At 39.6% G+C, this 9,912-nt stretch overlaps 1 protein-coding gene across 1 annotated transcript in view; it reads right to left on the reverse strand.

Annotated features, from left to right (window-relative positions):
- Positions 1-9,912, reverse strand: part of NT5C2 (5'-nucleotidase, cytosolic II) — a 307,851-nt gene that overhangs the window by 211,560 nt on the left and 86,379 nt on the right. The window lies entirely within an intron of this gene.

Raw genomic sequence — 9,912 nt, forward strand, 5'->3', positions numbered from 1 at the left:
ACGAACACTTATTAAGAGTCTGCTGTAGGGACTTCCCTGGTGACACAGTGGTTAAGAATCCGCCTGCCAATGCAGGGGACACGGGTTCGAGCCCTGGTCCGGGAAGATCCCACATGCCACGGAGCAACTAAGCCCGTGCACCACAACTACTGAGCCTGCGCTCTAGAGCCCGCGAGCCACAAGTACTGAGCCCGCGTGCCACAACTACTGAAGCCTGCGCGCCTAGAGCCCGTGCTCTGCAACAAGAGAAGCCACCGCAATGCGAAGCCCGCGCACCACAACGAAGGGTAACCCTGGCTCGCCGCAACTAGAGAAAGCCCGTGCACAGCAACGAAGACCCAACACAGCCAAAACTAAATTAAAAAATTAATTAATTAATTAAAAAAAAAACAACTAAGAGTTACCATATAGGGAATTCCCTGGCCATTCAGTGGTTAGGATTCCACGCTTCCACTGCAGGGGGCACAGGTTCAATCCCTGGTTGGGGAACTAAGATCCCGCATGCATGCCAAAAAATAAAGTTACCGTATAACCTAGCAATTCCACTCCTAGGTATATACTCGAGAGAAGTGAAAATATATGTCCCCACAACGCCTCTTACATGAATGTTGATAGCAGCATAATTTACAGTAGCAAAAAACATTCCTATATCCATCAAGATAATGGATAAATAAAATGTTGCATACCCATTCAGTGGGATATTATTTAGCCACAAAATGAAATAAAGTACTGATACATGCTTCAGCACGGATGAACTTTGAAAACGTTATGCTAAGCGAAAGGAGTCAGTCATAAAGGACCACATATTGTATGGCTTTGTTTATATGAAATGTCCAGAAGAGGCAAATCCATAGAGACAGAAAATAGAGTAGTGATTGCCTATGGCTGACGTGATGGGGGTAAATGGGGCGTGTATTTTTAATGGGTACAGGGTTTCTTCTGGGGGTGATGAAAAGCATGAAAATTTAATGTGATGATGGCTGCAAAAGACATTGGATTGTATACTATAAATGTGTGAATTGTATGGTATGTGAAATATACTCAATAAAGATAGTTAAAAGTGAGAGTAAAATGGCAAATATGAAAATAGTAATTATGATTACATTAAACTTTTTCTTCAAAATTATGTTCAAAAAAGAGGTCATTAAAATTGTGTAATAGAAATAATTCCCGAATTTAAAAAAAGTCTTCACATAAGATGGCACTGGACCAAAGAAACAGAGACTAAATAAGACTAAGCACAGTTTTTCTAACATGCTTTCGTGAACCCACAGATATATGTCTGGTACACATCATCATGTGTTAAGAAATGTTAGATAGCCCCTTCCTGTTCTTAAAAAATAAATAAAACAGTTAAAGGGGGTTTTGTGTGTGTGTGTGCTAATGAAATGAAATGTCTCCAACTGATAGTTCTGAGATCCAAATATTTTAAAGTGTATAAGGAAGAGTCTCGTCATATGGGGTTGGCGTGTGGAAACATTGGTAGACACAATGTTGGTTTAGCTTAATTTAGATGCTCTGCAAGATACTTAGATACTCGGCAAGATAAAGCAACCCATGGCTTCTTGGTTGAGACTACTATCAGAAGGGCCCGCTGAGGAATGAAAAGGAGCCAGTTTGTGGTAAACCACTGCAAGATAGTTAAGTAAAGCAACAATCTCCTTAAGATCACTTTGGGTCCAGATAGGTAGAGAACACTTTAACCAACAGCTGAAAGTGAATACTTTTGCATATCCTGTATTAGTCATCCAAGCAGCAGTTTCTCAGGTTTGGGAGTTTGTTTTCACTTCATTTTCCCCTTGTAAGAAGATATGCTGTTGTTCCACTGGAAAATATTGGAATTCTGAGGAAAAACCTCTACCAGGTGGGAGTCAGAAAAGACTTGAAGAGCTGATAGCCTCCTTTCAGACATGGCTTTGGCCAAGTCCTATAAATGCTTGTAAATGGCAGAAGAGCTTGCACTTTGGAGCATAGTGGTCCATGCCCTGCAGGATATTCAGGCAGGAGGGGACAAAGCATCAGTCAGCCACACACCCCAGCAAGGACGGGCTCCCACAGAAGAGCCAGGTCAGGGCTCCAGCATTGTAGGAGAAGTGGGTCACGCTTATCTCGCTCCATGAAGAACAGTGTGTCTAGACAGAGAGAGAGAGAGAGTTTGATGCAAGTACTGAGTCTGCAGGCCAGCAACATTGGCTTTGGATATAGGCACCTGCTGGGCATAGTAAACAGGGCATGCTCTTTCATAAGTCAGGCCTGTCACAGACCCAGGCACAGGAGCTGGAGAAGTGGAGAAATGGTCACTCCTTTATAAGATAAATATGTGCTAGTCATTTAAATTCCCTCATGATGGGCGAGATTACCCCTTCTCTTTATTATGAAGGGCTGTGTTGACATGGATGAAGATCAGTGGCTGCCTGATGTCTGCTGCCTGTTCCACAAGTCACACCATGTCCTATTAATAGACCAAGCAACACAATCTACAATAAACACAAGTTGTTGAAAACATAGAGTATTTACTAGAGGAGGCAGCAATAGCACCTGGAAAGATGTTGAGGAAACCAAATAGTGGACCTGAGAGCACTAAATAGGAAACTAATACCCTAGAACAGATATTGGCAAATTTTTTTTCTGGAAAGGTCCGTATGTAGTAAATATGTTTGGCTTTGTGGGCCATACAGTCTCTGTTGCAGCCCCTCAACTCTGCGGCTGTAGCACAGAAGCAGCCATAGATAATACATAAACAGAGAATTCTGTGTGCCAATAAAACTTGATTTATAAAAACAGGCAGGTTTGGGAATTCCCTGGTAGTCCACTGGTTAGGACTCCATGCCGTCACCTTGGGGGTGTGGGTTCAATCCCTGATCAGGGAACTAACGTCCCACAAGCCACGTGGCGCGGCCAAAAAAAAAAAAGGCACGTTTGCTGACTCCTGCTGTAGAACAACTAACATCCTAGAATTAGGTGTGGACTCCCACACCAGCTGAAAAAGAGGGGATGTGGTAGGCTGTAAAGTGTAAAAAAGATAATCTGTGGTACATCCATACAGTGGAATGTTATTTAACATAAAAAGAAATGAAACATTGAAACATGAAATAACATGCATGAATCTCAAAGGCATTATGCTGAGTGAAAGACGCTGGTATCAAGAAGCTACATGGCGGCTTCCCTGGTGGTGCAGTGGTTGACGGTCCGCCTGCCGATTTAGGGGATGCCGGTTCATGCGCGGCTGGGATGAGAGAGAGAGAGAGAGAGAGAGAGAGAGAGAGAGGGAGAGCGCGAGCGAGCCAGTCCAAGGCCACCTCAGTTCACCTCAGCTGAGGCATAGAGCAGTGTGAGAAACACGTGGTGCAGAACACAGCTCTTTAGAGCAGTGAGGACTGTAGCTCTCGCTGGGCTCATCTGCATTCAGTTCTAACCTAGGTTGTGTCTAGGACTGCTCCACGTTCATTGTCTTCTTAGCCAGAATAAATGCTAGGGGACTTCCCTGGTGGCGCAGTGGTTAAGAATTTGTCTGCCAATGCAGGGGATACGGGTTCGAGCCCTGGTCCAGGAAGATCCCACATGCCGCAGAGCAACTAAGCCCGTGTACCACAACTACTGAGCCTGTGCTCTGGAGCCCGCGAGCCACAACTACTGAGCCCATGTGCTGCAACTACGGAAGCCCGCGTGCCTAGAGCCTGTGTTCCGCAACAAGAGAAGCCACCGCAATGAGAAGCCCGTGCACCGCAATGAAGAGTAGCCCCCACTCTCTGCAACTAGAGAAAGCCTGCACGCAGCAACGCAGCTAAATAAATAAATAAAAAAATAAAAAAGAATAAATGCTAGCCTCCTTAGCCACGCATTCAAGGCTGCACCCTCTTAAATGTGCCCACTTTGCTGATCATGCCTCCTACTCTCACCCTCTTTGCCAGACTCACTGAACTGTTTACTGCAAAACCCACCATAGATATTTCCGCCTCCAGGCCTTGGTCACCCTGTGCCTACCTTCCCTCCCCCACCCCTGCCATCCTTCAAAGGCCAGCTGAAGTTATTCTTCCTTTATACCGATAACAGATACTCTGTTGAACATCTGCCATGAACCAGGTATTCTCCCAGATACTTTACATACATAACCTCATTTAATCCTTTCTACTTACCTTTCAAAGTAGGTATCAGTATTCCCATTCTACAGGTAGGCAAAAGGAGCCTTGGAAAAGTTAAAGTACTTACCCAAATTCATGCAGGGAGTAAATATCAAAGTTGGAATTCTGGCCCCAGAGTCTGATGCAGAGTCTATACCAGTTTTAAGTGACAGTGTACCAAGTAACTAATAGTTTTATCCGATTTTCCATTTCTCCATATACTTATAGCCAACAGTAAGAGTGTTTAATATTTTGATGAAACTTTTAAGGGTAATGGAACATTGTAATGTTTCCCATGGATTATTAAGATCAATTTGCATGGTTTCAACATGCATACTTATTTTTGTGTTCCCACACTACTGTGCAAAGTGGGAATTGACAGTATTCTAAACTCTAATTAGTAGACCTAGTTTTGTTAGAGCCATGGGTTAGCAGTTCTGAGGCTGCTTTCTAAATATTCTAGGACTGAGCAAATAAGCAAATATATTGTGAAGGCTGAAAGCCAGATTTCTCACTATTGGAAAAGAGTGTTAAAAATAAGGAAAGTTAACATAAATAGAATAAACCTTGCTTTGTTGTATTGGAATTGGAGATATTCAAGGTGAACTCAGGGATATATAGATATAAATGAATATAGATATATGTATGCGTATATGTACATGCATACGTGTATTTCTCAGCTTTGTCACCTGAGAAGGCCTAGAAGCAGTGACACACCTAGCACCCTGTTCGTGGTTTCTAATACCACTAAAAGGAACCAAGTTTCCTTGGAGAAATGGCTGATTCCAGCTCTGGAGCAGGGAAAATACAAAGGGAAACTAGAACCTCTTATTGTGCTAAAAAGTAAGATGGGCTATGTCAAAAGAACAAAGGAGCCAGTTCAAAGGAGTTTTTAATGGTTAAATCTTGAATAAATTGAACACCAAAATAAAAATGATGATAGTAACAGATGATAATGTATTGAATATACTAAGAATCTATCAGTCCACATTGATATAACTAACTAAATAAATGGCAGAAGAGAAAGCTCTTTCTTATATTAGAAAGCCAACTGATAAATGTAAAAGGAGGGATTTCCCTGGCAGTCCAGTGGTTAAGACTCTGAGCTTCCAGTGCAGGGGGTGTGGGTTCCATCCCTGGTCAGGGAACTAAGATCCCATATGCCGAGTAGCACAGCACTGCCAAAAAAAAAAAAAAAAAAAAAAGTAAAAGGAATGATGGAACTAGAAAATCACCATTTGGTAACCATCATATTAATAATTTATGTAGGCGAGTCATCAATGGATGCTGAAACTAGTGAGTGAAAGTTTGAGAGATAACAGGATATTTACAGTTTCAAAATATCTCCCTATAACATGCTTACAGTGGAGAAATCTGGCAGTTGCCACTTTAACCAAATTATTAAAGTTAACATTGACAGTAATGTCACGTTAAAGTTAACGTGACAGCACGTGCTTCCTGATGTGATGCACTAGAAGAACTCAGCATGACTGCTATAATATTCCTGCCAAAGATGCATAACCTGAATCTATCCATAAGGAAACATAAGACACATTCTAACTGAAGATCAATCTACAAATTAACTGGCCCATAGTCTTAAAAAATGTCAAACTTTTGAAATATAACCAGATTCAAATTAAAGGAGGCTATAGAGATATGACAACTGCATGTAATCAATTATCTTGGATTTTCTTTTGCTATAAAGGATGTTATTTGGACAACTGGAAAAATCAAAATAAGGTGTGTAGACAATTATTTATACAGTAGTGTTGAATCAATGTTTATTTATTAACTTTGGTAATTGTCCTGTGGTCATGTAAGAGAATGCCTTGTTTTGAGCAAATACACACTGAAGTATTGATATTTAAAGGGCAAAGGGACATCATGTCTACAACTTTTTGTGTATATATATATATATATTTTTTTCTGAACTACGAAGAGTAAGTTGAACTAAACCGAACCACTGAGAGTAAGTCTGAACTCTATATATCTATATATAGAGAGATCTATCCATCTGTCTATCTTATCTACTGAAGGATAAAGTATATGTAGGAAATGTTAATATTTGGGGAATGTGGGTGAAGGGTAATTGGGAATTCTTTGTACTACTTTTGCAACTTTCCTATAAATCTGAAATTGTTAACTTTAAAAGTTTTAAAAATAAATTAAATCTGGAAAAAAAAATTAAAGTGAGGTAGAATAGAAGGCAGTGGCAAGGGAAAAGTCAAGGAGTGGTCAGAAGGAGGAGGAAAACATGGAAAGGTTTGGGTTCCAAAATCCAAGAGAAAAGATAGTTTCAAGAACGTGTGAGTGAGTGGTCCCTGGATTTGTCTTTAAGTATGATTGTTCCTCAGAATTCTATTCTAGATCTTCATTTCTTGCCCTATACACTATCTGGGGTAATCTTATTCACTCATATGACTTCAATTACCACCTATATGCTAATTTCCAAATCTCTCTCTCTTGTCCAGACGTTTTTTCCTTACCCCTAAACCATATGTGTTTCTGTCTACTGGCTAGCTCCCTTGTACACTTCCAGGGATCTCAAACTCAGCAAGTCAAAAATTGAATTTATAATCTTCCTCCCCATCTGGGTTCAGTTCTCAGGGAATTATATTTCCATCCTCTCAGACACCCAAGCCAGATGCCTGGATGTCTGCCAAATCCAATCTTTGCCCTCATCCCCCAAATTCAACTATGAAGTCCTGTGTTTCCAAAACTGATATATTTTATGAATTTATTCACATCTCCTCCAATATTAATACTGCTAATAATAATTAGTCTGGTCTGGGGTTTTCAAACTGCAGATCAATCTAAAATTAATTAAACTAAATTTAATGAGGCATACTGAACATTTTATTTAAAGAATATCAAATATCAGAGTGCATTTCATGTAATAATTATACATATTATTGTTACAACTTCTGCCTCACTTATAATAAATATCCACATACATATGTGAGTCCTGGGTTCTGATGTTAAATATATTTCTTACTGTGAATCATGGCCAAAAATGCTTGAAAGCTACTGGTCTAGATCAGTGCTGTCCAACAGAAATATAAGGTGAGCCACATATGTAAAGAAAAATTTCCATAAGCCACATGAAAAAAGTAAATTAATTTTAATAAAATATTTAACTTATATCAAAAATAATATCCTTTTAATATGTTATCAATATAAAAATTATTCAGCCATTTTACATTCTTTTTATACTAAGTCTTTGAAATCCAGGACGTATTTCACACTTACAGAACATCTCAGCTCAGACTAGCCACATTCAGTGGCAGGGGTCAAGAGCCACACTAGTGGCTCCTGTAGTAGGTAGTGCAGGTCAGGTTTTGCAACTACCTACCTTAGGCGGCAAACTCTAAATCCACTCTTAGCAGTGTGAACTTAAACTTAGGAACTAAACAAGATTGTAAACTCACACCAGTGGCTGGATCCCCCATCATATCCAACCCTAGAGATGGCACAGAAATTGATAGATCTGTAAAAACTGTGAAAACCCTGAGGATATGTGTGTGTGTACATGTGTGCATGTATGTTGACAAACAGGGAGTGATGGGGCCAACGACATCACAAGTTTTCTTGTTTTTGGTGCATCCTTCACCTTTTCCCAATGCTGGGCTTCAGCCTCTCCCTATGGGCATACATATCAGTCAAGGTAGCTGATACCTTCTGGGAAATACAAATGCATGTAGAAAAGTAGTGAGATGTAGAAGGAGGTGCACCATCTAGGAAAGTAAGAAACTGGACAACCTAGAATAGATGAAACAGATTAAATGCATCATACGGAAAGATAATTTAAATAAAATAGTAAATATCCTCAAAGTGAAAAGAATTCATATTGGTTACATCAGGGTTTCTCAACCTTGGCACCCTTGACATTTTGGGCTAGATAATTCTTTGTTGGGGTGGGGTGAGGCTGTCCTGTACATTATGGGATGTTTAGCAGCAGCTCTGGCTTCTACCCACTAGATGCCAGTAACACTACCCCAAGTTGTGACAACCCAAAGTGTCCAGACATTGCTGAATGTTCTGGCGGTGGGGGTAACAAAGTCACCCAACTGGATTACATGAAGCAGGAACAATAAATCATGAAGAACCAATACAAAATACTGTGAAAAATATAATGGTTGAAGTAAATAACTCAGTAAATGGGTTATGTAGCAATATGGATCTAGGCCAAGAATGAATTATCACATTGAAAAATCAGGTATAGGAAGTCTTCTAGAAGGTATTAGAAAGGGGTAAACATGAAAATATGAAAGTTAACAAACCTGGAGGATAGAAGTATCAATATCTACATCATAAAGCGTATAAGAAGGGGAAAAATAGAGGGGAGGAAATATTTGTAGATACAATGTTTGCTAAATTCCCAGAACTAAAAAAAAAAAAATTCTCAGATTGAATGGGTACATAAAGGGCCAATCAGGAGAGATGGGAAAAATCTAATCCTAGATACATTAGAGTGAAATGAAAGAACATCAAAGAGGAAGAGCAACATCCAGAGAGAAAGAGCAGCTTTCCTATGAAGGAACAAGACAGAGATTGACACTAGACTTCTTAAAGCATTCTAAGGCGAGAGTAGGAGAAAGGAAGTAGGGATCAGGAAGGAAGGGGAAAACAGAAACAAAAATTAAAAGTGGGCTTTGTAATCATTCAATAAACTTATCTCTACTGCGGTGTAACAGAAAAACCACTCAGCTTGGTGTAAGAAACCTTGGCTGAAGTCCCAACCCAGACTCTTTGGCACTTAAGACACAAAGCCAGGTAAAAAGTTAGACTCCACGGAAGTAAACGGGGTGGCTGTACTTTTGTAGTCCCAGTATTTGGGCTTCAGCTGTACAGATGGATCCAGTTCCTAGGACCTGATTCACGAGACTGATGTATGCATCAAGATGTTAATTTACTATTCATAATGGGTAAAACATCTTTCCAGGGAATTATAAATACACCTGGGCTTGTTATTCATGGCATTTCTCATCTAAGTTCTCAATTAATTACCAATGAATTACATAACAATTAGTGAATACTGAGTCAGAAAAATTAGTTGAATGATCATGAGGAAAAGGATTAATTTCCTCATCTCTTTAGTGTTATCATCCTATTTCAGTTTTTCTCTTGGCCACTGATGATTAAATGCTAACCAATTCTTGCTCATCTCCCCGCCACTCTCTACTCCCTGCCCCTCCCCATGTTTCACAATCTTACATTATGTCAAATTAGATTAGTTTTATATTTCAGTCTTCAGATAACCAAGAACATCATGATTGGACTTTCTTATCAAACATTTGCAGGACACCTCTTTAGGTTGGTTAAGTAAAAATAACCAATAGTTATTACATGTTAGGTATCATATATGCATTATCTCATTTAATCCTCACACAACTCTATGAGGTAGGTACTATTATTCCTATTTTAGAAGTTGGGCAACTGGGGTAGTGTAAGTTAAGTAACTTGCTCCAGGTTATTCAGCTAGTAAGCAGGGTCAAAGGAAGCCAGTAAGACCTCAAAACCAACAACCCGAATAACTGCTAGATTTTCCCCGTGTCCTAGGCTCACTTTTCTTGTCTGCACCTATCTCACAGCGTTGTGAGATTCAAACGAGATAAAATATGCAGCAGGTTTTTAAACCTATGAAGCGTATTGCAAAATGGCACATACTATTTTAAAATATACAATTAAAATACAGTCTATTTGTAATAATGGGTAACATAGCACGATTACAGAACATATACATTTCACAATCACAAAATTCAGGTCCTTAAAAACTTTTTATTGAAATATA

Source organism: Orcinus orca, chromosome 14, assembly GCF_937001465.1.
Source record: "Orcinus orca chromosome 14, mOrcOrc1.1, whole genome shotgun sequence".
NCBI lineage: Eukaryota > Metazoa > Chordata > Mammalia > Artiodactyla > Delphinidae > Orcinus > Orcinus orca.